We start from the raw sequence: 22,345 nt of genomic DNA on the forward strand, positions 1-22,345 counted from the left end.
ATGAGATCCTTAGACCCCTTGTGAGACCATATGCTGGTGCGGTTGGCCCTGGGTTCCTCCTAATGCAAGTCAATGCTAGACCTCATGTGGCTGGAGTGTGTCAGCAGTTCCTGCAAGAGGAAGGCATTGATGCTATGGACTGGCCCGCCCGTTCCCCAGACCTGAATCCAATTGAGCACATCTGGGACATCATGTCTCGCTCCATCCACCAATGCCACGTTGCACCACAGACTGTCCAGGAGTTGGCGGATGCTTTAGTTCAGGTCTGGGAGGAGATCCCTCAGGAGACCATCCGCCACCTCATCAGGAGCATGCCCAGGCATTGTAGGGAGGTCATACAGGCACGTGGAGGCCACACACACTACTGAGCCTCATTTTGACTTGTTTTAAGGACATTACATCAAAGTTGGATCAGCCTGTAGTGTGGTTTTCCACTTTAATTTTGAGTGTGACTCCAAATCCAGACCTCCCTGAGTTGATAAATTGGATTTCCATTGATTATTTTTGTGTGATTTTGTTGTCAGCACATTCAACTATGTAAAGAAAAAAGTATTTAATAAGATTATTTCATTCATTCAGATCTAGGATGTGTTATTTTGGTGTTCCCCTTTATTTTCTTGAGCAGTGTATAAAGGATATTTCATGCTGAAACCCTCATATTAAACACCAATGGTATTCACTAAATTGATGGTTTGAATTTAGGATAATATTCTGCAGCTTTGTAATTCATTGTTTTATTTTAAAATCTTATTCAATTACTTCATATATTTTACGTGATACGGCCACACAGAGGGACAGAGACTACAGACACCTGTGACAATCTGAAGTACCCAAAAGGTCCACAAGATGTCTTGCCATAGATTTACTTTAAATCCTTGAAAGATACCAAAATTCTGGTAGTTTACTGGTACATTTAGAAAGTTTCCAGTAATATACCCTCCCTTTGCAACCCTACCTAGAATACTTGGGGACCAAAATACATTTCCTGTATAATAGTGCTTTCAGTCAGTCTCACTCCAAACTTTACACTATTTAACCTCAAAGTTCTTACTCGAAGCATGAGAGTAGTAATAATCATTTTTACTTTGCTACAGCGGCTGTGTTTTTATATGTAGTACCATAACGCCACATTGGCAGAATGCATTTTGTCCTTTCCCTTTGGTTGGCCACCAGCTGTTTTTATCTGCTTAAAGGGATAGTTCACCCAAATTACAAAGCAATCCATGATTTGGTTTAGCTTCCCTGGTACTGTTTCCAAATGCTAATATTTTAGCATTTGTGGTAGAAATTCCATTTAGGTTATGGGAACGATAGTCACATTTTTCCCGCGTCATACCAAATAATCTGAAAGTATCTCAAATGTATTGTGAAGCTCAGCAAAGTCACATAGATGATGTGCAAAAAATGCTAATATGGGTGACCCATAAAAAATATATTCATTTGGAAACAGTGCCAGGGAAGCTAAATGGATTGCTGTCATTCCTTGTTCATACAGTGCATTCGGAAAATATTCAGACTCCTTGACTTTTGCCACATTTTGTTGTTACGTTACAGCCTTATTCTAAAGTGGATGAAAAAAAATTCTCATCAATCTACACACAATACCCCATAATGACAAAGCAAAAACAAGTTTAGACATTTATGCACATTCATTTATTTATCCGAGACAGGATTGTGTCGAGCCACAGATCTGGGAAGTGTACAAAAACATTTCTGCAGCATTGAAGGTAATCAAGAACACAGTGGACTCTATCATTCTTAAATGGAAGAAGTTTGGAACCACCAAGACTCTTCCTAGAGCTGGCTGCCCGGCCAAACTGAGCAGACGGGGGAGAAGGGCCTTGGTCAGGGAGGTGACCAAGAACCCGATGGTCACTCTGACAGAGCTCTAGTATTCATCTGTGGAGATGGGAGAACCTTCCAGAAAGACATCCATCTCTGGAACACTCCCCCAATCAGGTCTTTATGGTAGAGTGGCCAGACGGAAGCCACTTCTCAGTAAAAGGCACTTAACAGCCCTCTTAGAGTTTGCCAAACGGCACCTACAGGACTCTGACCATGAGAAACAAGAAACTCTGGTCTGATGAAACCAAGATTGAACTCTTTGGCCTGAATGCCAAGTGCCACGTCTGGAGGAAACCTGGCACCATCCCTATGGTGAAGCATGGTGGTGGTAGCATCATGCTATGGGGATATTTTTCAGGGGCAGGAAGATCACGTCAGTGACTCAACTCACTCAAGTGAAGCACCCCTCCTAGGGACGGCATGGAAGAGCACCAGTAAGCCAGTGACTCAGCCCCGTAATAGGGTTTGAGGCAGAGAATCCCAGTGGAGAGAGGGGAACAGGCAAGGCAGAGACAGAAAGGGCGGTTCGTTGCTCCAGTGCCTTTCCGTTCACCTTCACACTCCTGGGCCAGACTACACTCAATCATAGGACCTACTGAAGAGATGAGTCTTCAATAAAGACTTAAAGGTCGAGATCGAGTCTGCGTCTCTCACATGGATAGGCAGATCATTCCATAAAAATTGAGCTCTATAGGAGAAAGCCTGCCTCCAGCTGTTTGCTTAGAAACTCTATCGACAGTAAGGAGGCCTGCGTCTTGTGACCATAGCGTACGTGTAGGTATGTCCGGCAGGACCAAATCGGAAATATAGGTAGGAGCAAGCCCATGTAATGCTTTGTAGGTTAGCAGTAAACCTTGAAATCAGCCCTAGCTTTAACAGGAAGCCAGTGCAGAGAGGCTAGCACTGGAGTAATATGATCAAATGTTTTGGTTCTAGTCAAGATTCTAGTAGCCGTGTTTAGCACTAACTGAAGTTTATTTAGTGCTTTATCCGGGTAGCCGGAAAGTAGAGCATTGCAATAGTCTAATCGAGAAGTGACAAAAGCATGAATGAATTTTTCTGGATCATTTTTGGACAGAAAGTTTCTGATTTTTGCAATGTTACGTAGATGGAAAAGCAGTCTTGATATGTTTGTCAAAAGAGAGATCAGGGTCCAGAGTAACGCCGAGGTCCTTCACAGTTTTATTTGAGACAACTGTACAACCTTCAAGATTAATTGTCAGATTCAACAGAAGATCTCTTTGTTTCTTGGGACCTAGAACTAGCATCTGTTTCATCCGAGTTTAAAAGTAGATCATTTGCCGCCATCCACTTCCTTATGTCTGAAAGATGGTTGGAGTCTTACAATATTTATTAATCCAATAGGGTAAGGCAAGAGAACGGCCGTGGACAGGCAAAAGGGTCAAAACCAGTTCAGAGTCCTAAAGGTACCGAAGGGCAGGCAGAATCGAGATCAGGGCAGGCAGGATGATCAGGCAGGCGGGAAAGTAGTACAGATTCAGGCAGGGGTCAAAACCGGGAAGACTATCAAAAAGAGAATAAAAAAAGGAGTACAGGAAAAACACACTGGTTGACTTGACTAATATACAAGACGAACTGGCACAGAGAGACAGGAAACACAGGGATCAATACACTGGGGAAAATAAGCGACACCTGGAAGGGGTGGAGACAATCACAGGAACAGGTGAAACAGATCCGGGAGTGACAATCTGCCATGACTACAAGATCCGATAGGAATTCAGGGAACTCAGTGAGGCACGCTGTATACAGCCCTGGAGGCCTGTAAACAGTAGGTATAAAAAGTGATTGAGTAGGCTGCACAGATTTCATGACTAGAAGCTCAAAAGATGAAAACGCAGTCATTTTTTTTGTAAATTGAAATTTGCTATCGTAAATGTTAGCAACACCTCCGCCTTTGCGGGATGCGTGGGGATATGGTCACTAGTGTAACCAGGAGAAGAGGCCTAATTTAACACAGAAAGTTCATCAGGCTTAATCCATGTTTCAGTCAGGCCAATCACATCAAGATTATGATCAGTGATTAGTTCATTGACTATAACTGCCTTGGAAGTGAGGGATCTAACATTAAGTAGCACTATTTTGAGATGTGTTGGTATCACAATCTCTTTCAATAATGGCAGGAATGGAGGAGGTCTTTATTCCAGTGAGATTGCTAAGGAGAACACCACCATGTTTTGCCCAACCTAGATCGAGGCACAGACACGGTGGGGATAGCTGATCTGATCTGACTACACTTACTGTGCTAGTGGCAGACTCCACTAAGCTGGCAGGCTGGCTGGCTAACAGCCTGCTGCCTGGCCTGCACCCTTGAGTGCCCCAGCCAGAGCCCGGACTAAAACCCGATCGAACATCTCTGGAGAGACCTGAAAATAGCTGTGCAGCGACGCTCCACATCCAACCTGACAGAGCTTGAGAGGATCTGCAGAGAAGAATGGGAGAAACTCCCCAAATACAGGTGTGCCAAGTATGCAGCATCATACCCAAGAAGACTCAAGGCTGTAATCACTGCCAAACGTGCTTCAACAAAGCAGACAATTATGGAGTATTGTGTGTAGATTGGTGAGAGAAAAAAACGATTTAATCCATTTTAGAATAAGGCTGTAATGTAACAAAATGTGGAAAAAGTCAATGGGTCTGATTACTTTCTGAATGCACTGTACTACTTACAGTGAAAGGAAACCAATATGTAATTTTGTAATTTGGGTGAACTATCCCTTTAACACACTCAGCTTTTCATTTCACACAACCACATATCACGGACAGAAGACCCCAAATAAACCTCTTTGTCTCCTTATTATCCTCATCTCTTACTTCTCTACATTCAAGTGGTTTTCATTGTCTGCTTTTTCGGTGAATGAGGATGAAAAGACAGAACTGGCTGTGTTTTGTGCCCTCTTTTCTTTTTCTCCATGGTGAACTATTGAAAATTGACTGGTGCTATATCAAAAAGTCATCTGTTTAAGAAATTGATTACTATCTTGGGAATAATGTATTGACATGAAAAGAGCTGCATGTTATTTTGTGACTAAAACCTTCATTTATTCCCAAGGAGCAAAATTACTCTCTGTCACAATATTCTATGTAGTGGTAACAGTGTCTTTCTTCTAGCTTTTGATCATACATTGTTCCTAAAATAGATGCTCCATCATGTTTGTATGATTGCGTGCATGGATGTTGGTTCTGTCAAATAACGCCTCTGCTGTAATGATCTCTGGTTCAGAGGACGATCATTTCTGTCCGCCCCTCGAGAACCTCTTGTGTGTCAGTAACAGACGGAAAATTGATGGATTATAGCCAAAATAGGATACTTCACTCATTCATTTATACATCAAAGCACAACTCTGTCTTGTAATGAAATTGGTTATGATTATGCTAAGTTGTAAAAACCAAGCCCATACACACCAAACTGATTATTTTGTTGTGTTTCTTTGTTCTATCCCCCATACCTAGGTTTGTATGTGGGAACATCCGCCCACGCTGTAATGGATGACACACCTGCTACATCAAAGCTGCCAAAATGTGCATCCAGATGCTAATGCTTTTGATTAGTTATGCAGAAAGCCCTTGCAGGGATGTAGAGTACCATGCCATGATGCAGGAAACAAAAACATAATTTAAGCTAGATGTACGTAAAAAGGAATAATATTTCACTTGAAAGTGCACCTCTTCAATGCACTATCAGAGCATGGTGAATTATTTCAATTGTTGTCAATGCACCGAGCATGGTGAGTTATTTCAACTGTTCCAGTCGAGTTCATCGGAACGAGTTCATCAGTAAAGGTTTATCATAGCCCCAAAGTAAAATAGAGACAACAGTAGAATGGGCAACAGCTCATGGATAGACTCATTTTATGCAAACAAATCAAGTAGAGGCTGTGATACTAAGACTGATGCTCGTTTTCTACTCTTTATACCACTTCATGCAACTTCTTGAATTAATGTAAGCTAATACCATGCATTACAATGTCTTTGCCTGGACACAGTGGTAGTAAAGTCTATGTAGATGCAGTACCTGTGTGTATGTGTGTGTGCCAATGTTAGAGAAGGATCTTTTTTCTGCACTTAGCTATTTCAATAAGACAAGGTTCTAATGCTCCATGTTTTATACAATGCAGTCAATGCACAGAAGTGCTGTCAAGTCAATGTCCCTTTTTTCATCTCCACATTCTCACTTTCCCCATTTCATCCTCACAGGTTTGAGTGGAAATGACAGTTGGAAAAAAGGAAGTCAGGGGATAATGGATTCTAACATCGCTTTGAAGCCTGCCTTCACCATTAACTCCATGCTTCTCGATCACACATACCCATGCATTTCACGCTGACGGGAACCTCGCTCTTATTTATTCTCTACAACTCGGAAAGAGCTTTTGTTGCGGTTGCATGGCTTGTTATACATATTTTATTACATGCATAGTCAAAACACTGATATTATGGATCACCCTTTGCAATGGTCAGAGGAAGAAAGGTAAGGTTATATTCCCCTGATACAGCGCTGAATGTATCCCTCACCCTGTTTCAGGTAAGAGTTACTAGGTCATCGGTTAGCGGGGATGATTGGCAGGAAGAATATCAGAGAAAAACATGATTCACAAGATAAAAAAACATCTCACCTCAACTTTCAGACATTGGTGTGGTCTAAGGGTTAGGATACAGACTAGATGAAGACAGATATGTGGGACTGAAAAAGTTATGAAGTCTCAAGTATGAGTGAGTGGCCCGCTAGGTCCGTTGATCCTGTCAGGAGGATGGAGAGGATCCTACAGAGGACTGTCTGTAGAATGTGGAGAGATTGAAGGACGCTTTTGATCATCAGCGCAGCAGTGAGAATCAGGTACAGAATACAACAGGGAAATATTATGCACCTTCAACCATAGAACCAGATACAGAATATCCATGGAGTAGATAATGGCGCATTTCCACTGAGGATTTACCTCGGTGTTTTACCCAAAAGGCTCAGACTTTTTTGTTTCCATCTACACAGGCTGGTACCCGTGTCTCACTGGGCCATGGCTCTCGCAGACCTGCTCTCACCTAGGGCCAAAGCCAGGCCATTGGTACTTTTCAGTTGTTTTTTTACATAACAATCACTGGGAACTTTAACAACTGAACTCACAAAGCAACTGTCTTGATGATGCCGAGGTTGTTGATTCTGCTCTTCACAAGTCCTCACTCTCAGCCATAGCTATGGAAACACAATTTACCTAGTATGACATAAGTGTGTATACACTAGCAGAGTGTATTGTTTTAGGAGAGCTTATTTAACTGTGTGTCTGCACACAAGAGAGAGAAAGAGCATACCTATCTGATTATGAAGAGGGTCAGCATTTGAATTGAAGTCATATAGGCTACCTGTAATACACATCCACTAAGTAATCGAGTTGGGGACCCTCATTGTCTAGAGATCATAACTTATATTACTACTGCTTTATACAAATATTTGTGTGGGTGCCGAACAGATTCAACTGGTAAAGACCAATACATAAAGGCCCAATGGGGACTAAATTAAAACACTACTGCATGGGAACACTACTGCATGAAGAACATGTACATCTAATGAATACCGTATGTGATGGAGAGTTTGAGATTGTGTGTCAGACAACACATCAATGTCATGGTTCCACCTGTCACCAGAGGGTGGCAGAGACCATCCTAGAGACATTAGCAACACTCGGGTGTGTCCTATTCACTCATTATGATTTCCCTGTTAAGAGGTGTGTTTTCTGTTGTCCTTTGCAGAAGCTTGAATTGTGTGCCGTGTGCGGTTGTCTCCTGAGTGAGATTTCGAGACGTAGTGGTTTTTCCGCAGTGATACTGTGATCCTTCCATTACCGTTTCTCAGTAAAGTATTATGTTTATCCATAACCAATGATTCCTCATCTCGTCTCATCTCTGCACCTGGGTCCAACCTCACCATGTCACAGCAAGCTTCTGCCAACGACATGAACCCAGCAGAGATCCTCCAGATCAAGAATGTTGTAACCCACCAAGGAGCACTGCTGGAGCGGCAGCAAGAACAACTCTTCCAGATATCAGAGACCCTCCGGGCCCTTACCGACTCCCTCCAACCACAGTCCAACCCCAAACCAAGAGGAGCCAATATCCAAGTCTCATCACCCAGTGCTACAAGCGTCGCCATAGTTCCTCCAGGGAACCTGCACCGGGAACCCAAGATCCCAGTCAATGGCCCCCCCTGGGAATATGACGGCCACCCGGGAAAATGCAAGGAGTTTATCACCCAGCGCTCTCTGGTGTTCGAGCTACAGTCATCCTCGTTCCATACCGATCGGGCCATGATCACCTACATCATATCTCTGCTCGCGGGCAAGGCCCTGGCGTGGGCAACGGCAGTGTGGGAACAGCAGCCACCATCCTGCAGCTCCGTATTAGCCTTCACTGCCGAGCAGCGATGAGTCTTCGACCACCCAGTCGGGGGACGAGAAGCGGCCAGCCAAGGGGCCAGACAAGTGGCTGACTTCGCTATTGAGTTCCGCACCGTCGCTGCCGAGAGAAGGTGGAATACGGAGGCACTGGTCACCACTTTCCACCAGGGGTTGTCTAACTCCATCAAGGATGACCTGGCCTCTTGGGAACTGGAAGAGCCTCGAGTCCCTGATAACGCTGACAATCAGGATCGACAACCGCCTCCAAGAACGCATGAGACAGCGCTTTTTTTGACACCAACCAAGTCTGAGCCCACCAGAGCGTGACAGGCGCATGTACGAAGGCTGAGTGTCTACTGCGGAGGTCCAAGCAATCTCCGGGCTACATGCCCAAAGTTGACGGAAAACGCCAGGGCTTGCCAGGACAAAGGGAGACCCTGACGAGCTGTGCAATTTCCCCCCGGCTACCCAGTCACCGTCTGTCACTACCCGCAACTCTCCACTGGGACAACCATCAGCACCAGATTTAAGCCTTCGTGGACTCCGGAGGACGGCAGATAATTTAATTGAGCAAGACTTCACCAGAGAATACAAATCCCCTGCGTGAAATGTCCCATCCCTCCGCAGATTCAAGCCCTCAATGGACGCCCCATTGGCTCCAGCCAGGTGGAATATCAGACCAAGCCCATTCTACTGCAGGTTGGGGTGAATCACTCAGACTCTTAGTTTTCTTTCGGTCACAGCTCCTGAGAACCCCCTTATCCTAGGGAACCCCTGGCTAGCACTGCATAACCCACTACTATCCTGGTCCATGGGACACCTACTAGACTGGGTTAAGAACTGCCAGACAAAATGTTTAAGATCCCCACCTAGAGCCTCACCGCATCCATTGAAGACCAAGGAGGCCTTCAATAAGAGGCAAGCCACCACACTCCAACCTCATCGTCCATATGACTGCGCAATAGAACACCCTACCTGGCTCCACCCCTCCCCGGGGCCATCTTTACTCCCTCTCGATCCCTGAAGCTGCAGTCATGGACAATTACATTTGGGAGTTGCTGTAGGCAGGTTTCATTCACTCCTCAACATCCCCAGCTGGTACAGGTTTCTTCGTGGGAAAAAAGGACGGAGGTCTGCATCAACTACTGAGGGCTGAACAGGATCACGATTAAGAATCCCCTCCCCCTGATGTCCGCCGCCTTGGATCTGGCCCAGGGGGCCAAATTCTTCACCAAACTGGACCTCCGCAATGCTTACAATCTGGTGAGAATCAGGGAGGGACAAGAATGGAAAACTGCCTCTATGGGCTAGGTGGGACGCTAGCGTCCCCCCCGTGGTGCACTCCATCAACAGCAGGTGCATTTCAAGAGCGGCAAATTTGAAACCAAATAAATGTCAAAATTCTAATTTTTCAAACATACAACTATTTTACACCCTTTGAAAGATAAACATCTCCTTAATCTAACCACGTTTTACGATTTCAAAAAGGTTTTACGGCGAAAGCATAAATTTAGAGTATGTTAGGACAGTACATTTACAAGAGTTGTGTGTAATGTTTTGTCAATTCAAAGACAGGGTCACCAAAACCATAAAACCAGCTAAAATGATGCACTAACCTTTTACAATCTCCATCAGATGACACTCCTAGGACATTATGTTAGACAATGCATGCATTTTTAGTTCTATCAAGTTCATATTTATATCCAAAAACAGCGTTTTACTATGGCATTGATGTTGAGGAAATCGTTTCCCTCCAATAACCGGCAGTCAAGTCAGCATCACAAATTAAATAATTAAAATTAGAAAACATTGGTAAAATATTATATTGTCATTTAAAGAATTATAGATTTACATCTCTTCAACGCAATCAACTTGCCAGATTTAAAAATAACCTTACTGGGAAATCACACTTTGCAATAATCTGAGCACTGCGCCCAGAAAAATACGCGTTGCGATACAGACTAGTCGTCATGTTGGGGAGATCTAAAATCGAAAATACTATGTAAATAATCCATTACCTTTGATTCTCTTCATCAGATGTCACTTCCAGGTATCACAGGTCCATAACGAATGTAGTTTTGTTCAAAAAAGCTCATCATTTATGTCCAAAAATCTCCGTCTTGTTAGCACATGATCTAAGCCCGCCGGACTTCACTTCATGAACGAGGGGAAAAAAATATATTTACGTTCGTTCAAACATGTCAAACGTTGTATAGCATAAATCATTAGGGCCTTTTTAACCAGAACATGAATAATATTCAAGGTGGACGAATGCATACTCTTTTATAACGTATTGGAACGAGGGTACCCAACATGAACTCGCGCGCCAGGTGTCTAATGGGCCATCATCGTTCCATGGCTCTTGTTCGGTCAGATCTCCCTCCAGAAGACTCAAAACACTTTGTAAAGGCTGGTGACATCTAGTGGAAGCAATAGGAAGTGCCAAAATATTCCTCAGCCCCTGTGTTTTTCAATGGCATAGGTTTAAAGGTAATACAACACATCAGGTATCCACTTCCTGTCAGAAAATGTCTCAGGGTTTTGCCTGCCAAATGAGTTCTGTTATCCTCACAGACACCATTCAAACAGTTTTAGAAACTTTAGAGTGTTTTCTATCCATATATAATAAGTATATGCATATTCTAGTTACTGGGTAGGATTAGTAACCAGATTAAATCGGGTACATTTTTTTTATCCAGCCGTGCAAATACTGCCCCTACACCCCTAGTGGCCACTGAGTATTTAGACATGCCATTTGGATTATCGAACTCACCGGCAGTCTTCCAAGCATTGGTCAATGACACTCTTAGGGATATGTTGAATCATTTCACATTTGCTTACCTCGACAACAACCTGATATTCTCCAAGACCCTTCCAGATTACATCCTGCACGTCCACCAAGTCCTAAAACGCCTTCTGCAGAGTCAACTATACGTCAAGGTTGAGAAGTGTGAGTTCAATGTATCCCAAGTCTCTTCCTGGACCACATTATCTCTACCGCCGGCATCCAAACGGACTCTGTTAAGGTTAGGGAGGTCATTGACTGGCCCCAGTTCCACCTCACTCAAACAAGTCCAGAGGTTCCTCGGGTTTGCCAATTTTTTACAGTTTTTTAATATGCAACTTTGATGCGGTGGCAGTGCCTCTCACGGCCCTAATCCACAAGTCCCAGACCCATTTTGGCTGGACCCAAAGGCTGACAGGACACTCATGTAGCTTAAGGGAAGTTCATCATGATCCTACTCATCCCTTCGTGGTAGAGGTGGACACCTCAGACAGTGGAGCAGGGGCGGTCTGTCACAGTGGAATGAGGGGGACAGAAAACTGCACCCATGTGCCTTTCATTCTAGCCAGCGTAACGCAACTACGATGTAGGCAACCGGGATGTCTTGGCAGTCAAGTGGGACCTTGAGGGGTGGAGACACTGGTTGGAGGGGGAACCTCATTCTTTCGTGATCTGGACAGACCATAAGAACTTGGTCTCCATTCAAAAATCCAAGAGGTTGAACATTCGCCAGGCTAGGTGGGCTCTGTTTTTGAACAGGTTCAACTTCACTCTAGCTTATCGCCCGGGATCCAAGAATCAGAAAGCAGATGCCCTGTCCCGCCAACACGATGTCTCTAACGAGGAGAGGGACTCCGAGCCCATCATCCCCAGCTCCCGCACTGCGGCTCTTGTGTTATGAAGTATAGAAACCATGGTACGACAAGCCCAGACCCGAGATCTTGACCCCGGCGGGGGTCTCACTAACAGACTTTATGTTCGGCAATCAACCCGTTCTTGAATGCTACAATGGGAACACTCCTCTAAATTAACTGGATATCCAGGGGTTAATCGGACACTGGAGTTCCTGAGGCGGAAATTCTAGTGGCCCAACATGATTGAGGATGTGAGATCCTTTGTTGCGGCCTGTTCCACCTGTGCCCAACCAAGTCCTCATAATAGTGACCGGCTGGGTTGCTCCAACCTCTGCCCATCCCCAGCCGGCCCTGGTCCCACCTGTCCGTAGACTTTATCGCAGGGTTACCTCCATCCCAAGGGCTTACCACTATCCTGGTGGTCATTGATCAGTTCTCCAAGGCAGCCAATTCCATTACCTTACCCAAGTTGCACTCAGCGAAGGAGACCACTGATCTCATGATTACCCATGTCTTTTGACTACATGGACATCCCCGAACATTGTCTCGGATCGTGGGCCCCAGTTCGTCGCTCGGTATTGGAAAGCCTTCTGCTCCCTGTTGGGCACGTTGGTGAGTCTCTCCTCGGGGTTCCACCCACAGTCTAATGGGCAAACGGAGCAGGCCAACCAGGAGCTGGAGAAGTTATTTTGCTGTTTCGTCTCCAACCAGGCCTGTAACTGGAGCAAGTTCCTCATCTGGGCGGGGAATGCTCAAAACATACTGCCGAACTGTCACCATTCGAGTGTCAGTTCGGGTTCACCCCCCCTCCCATGTTTCCTGAACAAGAGGCCGAAGTGGGTGTGCCATCAGCCGAGGATGTCGACGCACCTGGATCAGAGCGCGATCCTCCTTGCTCCGCTCCTCTGCCCGACACCAACAACAGGCAAGCCGGCACAAAAGGCTTCTTCGGCTCCTCCAACCGGGGCAATGAGTGTGGCTGTCCACCCGTGATCTTCCCTTAACTTCTTGCGGATCTTTGGGACGCTAGCGTCCCATCTGGCCAACATCCAAGGATATTGCAGAGTGCGAAATTCAAATTATATTACTATAAATATTTAATTTTCATGAAATCACAAGTGCAATACATCAAAATAAAGCTTAACTTGTTAATCCAGACGCCATGTCAGATTTCAAAAAGGTTCTACGGTGAAAGCAAACCATGCGATTATCTGAGGACAGCGCCCAGCACACAAATGCATAACAAATCATTTTCAACCAGGGAGTTGCGACACGAAAGTCAGAAATAGCGATATAATATATGCCTTACCTTTGAAGATCTTCTTCTGTTGGCACTCCAAAAGGTCCCAGTTACATTACAAATGCTCCTTTTGTTCGATAAAGTCCTTCTTTATTTCCATAAAAACTCAGTTTAGCTGGTGCACTTCAGTCAATAATCCACTCGGTTTCCCTCCTTCAAAATGCATACAAAATGAATCCCAAACGTTACCAATAAACTTATCCAAACAAGTCAATCAACGTTTATAATCAATTCTTAGGTACCCTAATACGCAAATAAACAATAACATTTAAGATGGAGAATCGTTATTGTCTTTAACGGAGATAAACAAAAAGAACACGCTCTCTTGGCCATGCGCTTGGAAACACTACAGCCAAAATGGGAGCCACTTAGAAAAACTACAACTTCTCCCTCATTTTTCCAAAAACCAGCCTGAAACTCTTTCTAAAGACTGTTGACATCTAGTGGAAGCCCTGGGAACTGCAATCGGGGACGATTTTGCCCTATTATAAAAGTGCCAGCCATTGAAATCAGTGGTATGCTGATTTATTTTTATGTTTTTTCCTCCATTTCAGTTCTGTTATACTCACAGACATTATTTTAACAGTTTTAGAAACCTTTGTGTTTTCTATCCAAATCTACCAATTATATGCATATCCTAGCTTCTGGGCCTGAGTAGCCGGCAGTTTACTTTGGGCACACTTTTCATACAGACGTCAAAATACCGCCCCCATCCCAAAGAAGTTAAAGGTGGGCTCACAGAAGCTAGCTCCACGCTACATAGGACCATTCAAGATCCTGAGTCACCTATCGTCTCCAGCTTCCCAGGTCTATGAGGGTCTGTCCATCCTTCCATGTCTCCCATCTCAAGTCCCTTCACTCCCCCACACCTGCCCCTCCGCCCCCTCAACTTGTTGATGGTCGCCAGGCCTACACTGTCCGGCATCTGTTGGAGGCTCGTCAGGTCCGAGGCACCCTGCAGTACCTGGTGGACTGTGAGGGCTACGGCCTCGAGGAGCGGGCGTGGGTGCCTACCCCGGACATCCTGGATCCGGGAAATGTTTGGCACGTCAACTAACTACGTGGTGGTCATCCTGGTTCTGCATCTGGAGCCGCTCCTAGAATGGGGGGGGGGGGTACTGTCATGGTTCCACCTCTAACCAGAGGGCGGCAGAGACCCTCCTAGAGACATTAACAACACTCAGGTGTGTCCTATTCACTTATTATTATTGGGACAGGGGGCAGTATTTTCACGTTCGGATGAAAAGCGTGCCCAGAGTAAACTGCCTGCTACTCGGGCCCAGAGACAAATATTTGCATATTATTAGTAAAAATTTGGATAGAAAACACTCTGAAGTTTCTAAAACTGTTTGAATGATGTCGGTGAGTATAACATAACTCATATGGCAGGCAAAAACCTGAGAAAAATCCAACCAGGAAGTGGGAAATTTACATTTTACATTTTAGTCATTTAGCAGACGCTCTTATCCAGAGCGACTTACAGTAATGAATGCATACATTTCATGCATTTTTTTTTTTTGTACTGGCCCCCCGTGGGAATCGAACCCACAACCCTGGTGTTGCACACACCATGCTCTACCAACTGAGCCACAGGGAATGCCACAGGGAAATCTAAGGTTGTAGTTTTTCAAGTGATTGCCTATCCAAACTACAGTGTCTGTAGGGTCATTTTGCACTTCCTAAGGCTTCCACTAGATGTCAACAGTCTTTAGAACCTTGTTTCATGCTTCTACTGTGACTGGGGAGAGAATAAGAGCTGACTCAACAAGTGGACTGCCTGAGGCCAATGAGTTGTTTACTGCGCGGTGACGCAGGCGCACCATTCCTTCTTTTTCCTCTGTAATGAATACACTATTGTCCGGTTGGAATATTATCGAATATTTATGATAAAAAGACCCTAAGGATTGATTGTAAACATCGTTTGACATGTTTCTACAAATGGTAATGGAACTTTTTGACTTATCGTCTCGGGTTTTGCGCTCGCGCATTTTGCCTTTGGAATAGTGATCTGAATGCGCAAACAAAAGGAGGTATTTGGACATAAATATGGAGTTTATCGAACAAAACAAACATTTATTGTGGAAGTGGCAGTCCTGGGAGTGCATTCCGACGAAGATCAGCAAAGGTAAGTGAAGATTTATAATACTATTTCTGAGTTTTGTTGACTCCAGAACTTGGCGGGTAACTGTATAGCTTGCATTGATGGCTGAGCTCTGTACTCAGAATATTGAACAATGTGCTTTCGCCGTAAAGCTGTTTTGAAATCTGACACAGTGGTTGCCTTAAGGAGAAATGTATCTATAATTCTTTCAATAACTGTTGTAAATTTGATCAATGTTTATGATGAGTATTTAAAAAAATAATATTATTCAAACCGGAAGTTTTGGAGGCAAAACATTTTCTGAACATCATGCGCCAATGTAAAATGGGGGTTTTGGATATAAATATGAACTTTATCGAACAAAACACACATGTATTGTGTAACATTGAGTCCTGGGAGTGTCATCTGATGAAGATCGTCAAAGGTTAGTGATTAATTTTAGCTGTATTTCTGGTTTTTGTAACGCCTCTCCTTGCTTGGAAAATGGCTGTGTGGTTTTTCTTGTCAAGGTGATGTCCTAACATAATCTAATGCTATGCTTTCGCCGTAAAGCCTTTTTGAAATCGGACAATGTGGTTGGATTAACGAGAAGTTTATCTTTAAAATAGTGTAAAATAGTTGATTGTTTGAGAAATTTGAATTATGAGATTTTTGTTGTTTTGTATTTCGCGCCCTGCTATTCCATTGGCTGTTGGCGAGGGGTCCCACTGGCGGAACGGGGTTCCGCTAGCGGAACGTCTGTCCTCAACAGGTTTTAAAATTGTTGCTTTCTGTTGTTCTTTGCAGAAGCTTGATTTGTGTGCAGTGCGTGTTTGTCTCCTGAGTGAGTTTGAGACTTAGTGTTTGTTGTTTTCCCAATGTTACTGTGATCCTTCCGTTACCATTTCTCAGTAAAGTATTATGTTTATCCTTATCCACTGATTCCTCGTCTGGTCTCTTCTCTGCAGCTGGGTCCAAACTCACCATATCACAATCAATGGACGATTACATGCCATCGGGAGCGCTAAATATTTGGAGTATCTCAGATTGTTCTGGTAATTCTCACATAAACTTAATTGGAAAGAAGGATGCTTAAAATGCTTTTTATACTTGTATCACCATTTATGCGAAAATCATGAAGACCTATACATGCCTCCTGTAAGACCTTATGATCTGTGAACCGTACATGATAAAGACAACATCTTACAGTGTGTTCTAACATATGGATTATGTCTAGATTCTAAAATCACAATAATTTATTCAATACAAAAAATTGAAGTGTTTGAAGAGTATACTGTTCCCCCAAAAAATATCTTAAAATAAACAAAATCTAAAAGGGTAGTTTAGAGATATTAATATTTTTTATGTTGAATAAATGTGTACTTCATGATCTTGACATACTCCATACTCCAGAACACACTATAAGGAGTATAACAACACCAAGATGTTGTCCGGCTCATAAGGTCTTACAGGAGGCATGTACAGGTCTAAAAAGGGCCTGAAATGTTCAATTTCATCATGATTTTCAAAAATATGGTTTGTGATACAAATGTAAAAAGCATGTTAAAAAACAATCCTTTCTCCCAGTTAAGTTCCTAACATTGGATTGACCAGAACAATGTGAGATACCAAAAATATTTTCCGCTCTCGCTGGCGTGGAATTGCCCCAATAAATGTCACAAAGAGCAATGAAATGACAACTGAAAGCATTTATTTGCTAGATGATATTGTTCATTTATTAGGTGTTTTTCTAAGTTCCTGCTCCCTAGTCAATCTGAGCACACTTGTTTCATACTGACATAACTCAAAACTGGCTTTCTTTGTAGGCCTAGTTACAATTCCCTTTGAATGTTATTAATACTATAAACAAATGACAAGGAAGGCAATTGGTATCTGAGTTTGTGTCAAACTGAGTCAAATAGACATCAATAGGGATTAAATAATTAATGCACCCTCAAAGTGAGCTGCAGCTTTCTTACTACAGCTCCTTTCATCAACACCCCAACCTCTCATGTCCTGCATCCTCAGCCAAGCCAACAAAGAGCTCGGAACAGAACAGCCAGTCTCATTATTTCTATTCCATTTCCACATACATTTTTCATGCCAACTGTCCACTGTGAGGCAGCATTGTAGGGATGCATCCACAGAGCTGATAGAGGACACAGCAGTATAACCTTACCAAATGGAGAACTTTGTGGAGAGACCTTTCAATTCACCTGGTAAAAAAGAGAAAGGTTTATGATTGTCAGATATTTATATATGAGTACACCAATTACATAATCCCCAGTGTAGTTGCTCTGATTATGTATCACACCTGCCTTGCAAACCCCCTGACACACCACATTACAAGTACTGCATGCAAGATGTGGTTACATACATTCTATGTATTATTATTCCTCTGTAAATCAGAGTATAAAATGAAGGTAAAATGTCTCAATTGTAGAACAGTAGCATTATTATTCATTGCTTGAATAATGCATTACTTTTGGGCAGTGGCATCCCTGCTTTCCTTGCATTGTAATGTTTGGATTGACCTCTCTCTTATACAATCAATTATGCCCGCCTGGGTGCCAGTGTCCCACTCCTGGGCAATAAATACTTATCTGGCAGGTGAGAGGCCCGGAAGTGGGTGGAGGTCAAATCTTTAGCAGAATTATCATACCACTTTGTTATAACGTTAACTCAGTAAATTATTGATTAGTGGCAACAGTGTTGGTGCATTGTGAGCTGGAAGCAAGAAGATGCTTACTGTTTTAGCAAGCATCACATTATTGCTGTCTATCAATGTCTAATATAGTATTTCTGCATGCAGGAAATGGTAATGGGGCAATGACATTAAGATATTCACAATTAATATGGGCACACACATAACTACACTGATGCACCACCACTGCAGCATGCACTCTAGCACGCGCACGCACGCACACACAGACAGACATACACACACACAGTTTGAAAGTCTGAAAAATCCCTTCCAAACTAGACTCTTCCTTCAGTGTCTATATTAGAGCTTTTAAGTGCCAACTTCAAAGAGGCTTTTAAAAATAGCCTTTGGGGTAAAAAAGTAAAGTTGCCAGAGTTTGTCTCTCTGGGCAAGGTCATGGATTGTCTGAGACTGTCGTCAATGCTCTGCTCCACTAGTACACCTCTTCCCCCTCTGTCTTTCTGGGCTATATATCTCACTCCTACTATGCATTGGGGATCACACATTTTGGAGACGCTCTGGAGATGTGATAGTTGGCTAATATCATACTATGTTGCCCGCAGTATGACCTATATACCACTTTTCCCTTTGACAGCTGTCTCCCAACCAAAAGTGTTATTGGGGAGATTGAAGGACTGAAAGACCAAGGACTGCAGCTCAGAGAAGACTGTTTATTTTTGTGACTTAAGGGGGTAGACTAATTAATCAAGTTGACCTGCTAAGTTACTGTAATTGACCCCTGCTTAATTCATCAAGACCACTCAATACGGAGCTATCAGTCTTCCTTCACTGACTGAAAACAAGATGTCAGCCTCCGTACACTCACTGGGAAAATAAGACAAGAATAAGAATAGAATGTAGATATGACCAACTATTGTACAGTCTGTTATAATGTTGTACAGGAGACTCCAAGATTCCAAAATGGCATGTGCAACACTTCTTTACTCCTGTGTACTGAGAGACGAGAGAATAATAAGGGATGAGAGAGGAAAAGAGAATACAGTAAGGGAGACAGATATTGGAAATGCTATTTCCTCCACTGTGCAAATCAAAGGGAATACTCTATGACCCCTGGGAGCGGAATCACCCTGGTAAAAACAGTTCCACTGTAAATGAGCAATTCTCTCCCCTTCCCCCTCTCCTTCCCTCTCTTTCTTTTTCTCCATCCCCTGTTCTCTGTCATTGTTGCAGCACATGGCACAATCGATATGTGGTGAGCTGTCCAGTGATGGGCGAAGGAATGAAATTGGATAACAATTAGCCTGGAACTAATTCGCAGGCTTCCTGTGAGGAGAAAGGAGGATATAGGATGAAGGGGACGAGGAAGCTGAAATCTGAAGTTCTCAAGCTAACCCCTAGTTCTAGACGTAGCATTTAACAACAAGCACTTCAAAGTAAAAGGCGAGAGTAGGCAGTGACTCCAAAACAGTTTTTACTGTATCGTCAACATCACTAAAGAGACATCTTTAGAGCGAAGCAGATTACTTTTAAATCACATCAAAGGAGGACTTTAAACTTTTGTCTCTTCCTCTACTGAGCAAGCCCCTCAGAGCATTCTGACACCCTTATCTCTCCCGACCAGACCCTGCTGCAAATACATCACTTGGCTGCAACAACATACAGTACACCAGTCAGCATGGACTTTTTTTGTTATGATTTTATTTTTCAACTGTCTGTTTATTACAGATGGAATGTGTTTTGGCATAACCAGGTTGAATGAATGGTTTCCAACTCACTGCAATCTCTCTTTTGACTTGGCAAGGAACAGACATGCAAAATAATTGGTAAACATTAGACAAGCAATACAGCTCTTTGCAGGCAAAGCTCTGCCTCTTATCAGGATCCATAAAATGCTCCAACAGTTGTGTGGGTTGCAGGTTTAATGTGAGAAGAAAAGCATGGTACTTCAGACTGTTGACACCAGCTTGTGTCCATTTGTCCTGAGTGGCTGTTTGCTCCTCTATGGCTCTGTGCTTAACGCTTTGGTGTGTGAGTCAGCATTTCATGAGGATTTTTGAACTCACTGCAGTAATGGTAACGCATAGCGGAAAACTGGCAGACCTGAATTTAGCTTTTGATCATTTCAAGCACCCATCACTGTATTTTACTGTTCGTGAAATAAATGGATTTGATTTGGTTGTAATATCTCACAGGCCCAATTGTCTAGTCTCATGTGAAGGGGCCACACTGTCATCTAGTGGGGATAGGTGGTACTACCTCTGTAGAGTCAGCCCTCTCTAGTACCATTCCAGATGAGTCATTCAGTGTACTGTCTGCTGTAGTCTCAGAGGAGGAGGAGGAGGAGGAGGAGGAGGAACAGTTGCAGGGGACTGAATACATTTCCTGTGGAGAATGTGTACATCAAAGCAGAGCCGTCAGTGCGTCTGCTGTCATTAATCAGCAAGGCTTTGTGTTGCCTAACCCCGTGGGACACCAGCCTTCCTCTCTGCTCAGGTGTTACCCTCAAACAGACACCTTACATATCTCCTCCGAGAGCGATCTCTCTCTGCCATGGCGGGAAGGAACACTGACTACAATGCAGATACACAACTCTCTCTGTGGGGAGGGGGAATGAGGATTATTTTTAGGCCAGGGAAATTCAGGAGGAATGTGCTATTCTCATACACCACATGCAGCACCTTTTAACAATGCTAACGCTTCAAATATTTCACCTAACCAGAACTACTACAGGTTAGGACACCTTTTTCAGAATTGAAGTTTAACTAAACTGAACTTTTCTGATATAGGAATATACTAAAAGCTAAGAGATATATAAAGGGTTATGGTATGAGTAAAGCAGTAGCATACTGTATCTTTCCAAGTGTTTCTGGGATTGATTTGTAAAAGTAGTTCATCTGTAATAAATATCACAAAAACTATTCTAATCACATACTGTGAAATTCTAATGGAAAAGTCTATAAGTAATTTGAAAACCCAATCTACAAGAACATATAATATATGGTTTAAATACATACATGTACTTAGGACAAGTATTGCACTTTTCAGTGTTTCCAAATGTGTTCTCCTGTGTTAATGGGAATCACTATAAGGTCAGAGCTGTTTACAGAATGCAATTAACCCAAACATTCTGACTACCCTGCATTTTCTGGCCTCCATCGTCTTCAAAGTGCATTTGCCCCTAAACATTTAGCAATTCATTATAGGCTACACGTCCACACAAATCTACAGTGAGGGAAAAAAGTATTTGATCCCCTGCTGATTTTGTACGTTTGCTCACTGACAAAGAAATGATCAGTCTATAATTTTAATGGTAGGTTTATTTGAACAGTGAGAGACAGAATAACAACAAAAAAATCCAGAAAAACACATGCCAAAAATGTTATAAGTTGATTTGCATTTTAATGAGGGAAATAAGTATTTGACCCCTCTGCAAAACATGACTTAGTACTTGGTGGCAAAACCCTTGTTGGCAATCACAGAGGTCAGACGATTCTTGTAGTTGGCCACCAGGTTTGCAAACATCTCAGGAGGGATTTTGTCCCATTACTCTGCAGATCTTCTCCAAGTCATTAAGGTTTCGAGGCTGACGTTTGGCAACTCGAACCTTCAGCTCCCTCCACAGATTTTCTATGGGATTAAGGTCTGGAGACTGGCTAGGCCACTCCAGGACCTGAATGTGCTTCTTCTTGAGCCACTCCTTTGTTGCCTTGGCCGTGTGTTTTGGGTCATTGTCATGCTGGAATACCCATCCACGACCCATTTTCAATGCCCTGGCTGAGGGAAGGAGGTTCTCACCCAAGATTTGACGGTACATGGCTCCGTCCATCGTCCCGTTGATGCGGTGAAGTTGTCCTGTCCCCTTAGCAGAAAAACACCCCCAAAGCATAATGTTTCCACCTCCATGTTTGACGGTGGGGATGTTGTTCTTGGGGTCATAGGCAGCATTCCTCCTCCTCCAAACACGGCGAGTTGAGTTGATGCCAAAGAGCTCCATTTTGGTCTCATCTGACCACAACACTTTCACCCAGTTGTCCTCTGAATCATTCAGATGTTCATTGGCAAACTTCAGACGGGCATGTATATGTGCTTTCTTGAGCAGGGGGGACCTTGCGGGCGCTGCAGGATTTCAGTCCTTCACGGCGTAGTGTGTAACCAACTGTTTTCTTGGTGACTATGGTCCCAGCTGCCTTGACATCATTGACAAGATCCTCCCGTGTAGTTCTGGGCTGATTCCTCACCGTTCTCATGATCATTGCAACTCCACGAGGTGAGATCTTGCATGGAGCCCCAGGCCGAGGGAGATTGACAGTTCTTTTGTGTTTCTTCCATTTGCGAATAATCGCACCAACTGTTGTCACCTTCTCACCAAGCTGCTTGGCGATGGTCTTGTAGCCCATTCCAGCCTTGTGTAGGTC

Source organism: Salmo salar, chromosome ssa10, assembly GCF_905237065.1.
Source record: "Salmo salar chromosome ssa10, Ssal_v3.1, whole genome shotgun sequence".
In the NCBI taxonomy this organism is placed as follows: domain Eukaryota; kingdom Metazoa; phylum Chordata; class Actinopteri; order Salmoniformes; family Salmonidae; genus Salmo; species Salmo salar.